The following is a 1,185-nucleotide window of genomic DNA, read 5'->3' on the forward strand; positions in this document are numbered from 1 at the left end:
TTGAAAGAAATGTATGTCTGCTTTTATAAATCTAAATAATGTTAGTGTGTGTCTGTATAACCTGTGCAGTGTTTTTTCTTCTAGTTATTCCTCCTCTTGCAAGATTTAATAGTGTCTTAACTATCCCTATTTCTTCCACTCCAATGACTTTGTTTCTATCACTATAATTTATACTGTACTTGCAGCCTCTTTACACTGCACCAAAGGACCTATTGTAAAAAGATTAATTATCACCATTACTTCTCCTAGTTCTCTGCAATTACTTCAATTGTAGTTTCCAACATTGAAAGGCCCTTAAACCAGCAGGATTTTGTCACATAACCTACACGAAGATGTTTTGTGTTTTTCAGCTCAGTAGGGAATGTGTTTTTGTCGGAGCAAATGTCCTCTGAAAATCTCATTTAAACTGGTAATGTGATTTTGGAAAAGCACAGCATTCCTTTTGTGCAGCTGTGAGTCAATCCACATGACTGATGATACAATGTCAGGGAGGCAATTTGTGGATTTCCTGACCTAAAACACACAACATGTTAGACACTACAGGCATGTCTGTCACATGTGCACAGCTTAATTAAACAGTATTGAAATGTGCAAACTATGTCACCAAGAATGTAGTTTAGGATTTAAACACAGTTCTTTGCTTGTGTGGAACTGCTTTATTGACAGTAAATGAACGCTTAGGAATGGTGAGTAATGGCATCACATGCAAGTTGTAAAGTTAGCACAGTGATGTCAAGGCAGACTCCACCAACAAGGACTCACTGGGAAAGTGTCGTTAACCTCAATAATGTCATTTATTCAAAGGAATTTCCAACAATACTCAGACTAAACATCATTGAAATGTTACTTCTTCATTAGTGAAGAAGTGTCCTGAGCAGGGTCAGAAGTGTGACACAGTTTAGAGAAAGATGAACTGAAAACCTCAAAATGAGAAGCAAGCAACTAAAATATCTTTCTTTGACAGTGACCACACAAACACTAAAGATAAAGTGCTTCTTCCCATGCCACTAAAAAGTAAACTAATTTATTTTTTTTCAATGGGTCAATTCACAGTCAGAATCAACTGTACTGGACTATTAAACTATTTACACCTGAAAAGAATTTGACTCCTGCATGAAGCCTTTAAGTATCTAGAACAAATGTACAGAAAGGTGCCAATAGACCCCCAGTTAAACAAAGACACCA

This window comes from Symphodus melops, assembly GCF_947650265.1.
Source record: "Symphodus melops genome assembly, chromosome: 1".
NCBI classification, from domain to species: Eukaryota; Metazoa; Chordata; class Actinopteri; order Labriformes; family Labridae; genus Symphodus; species Symphodus melops.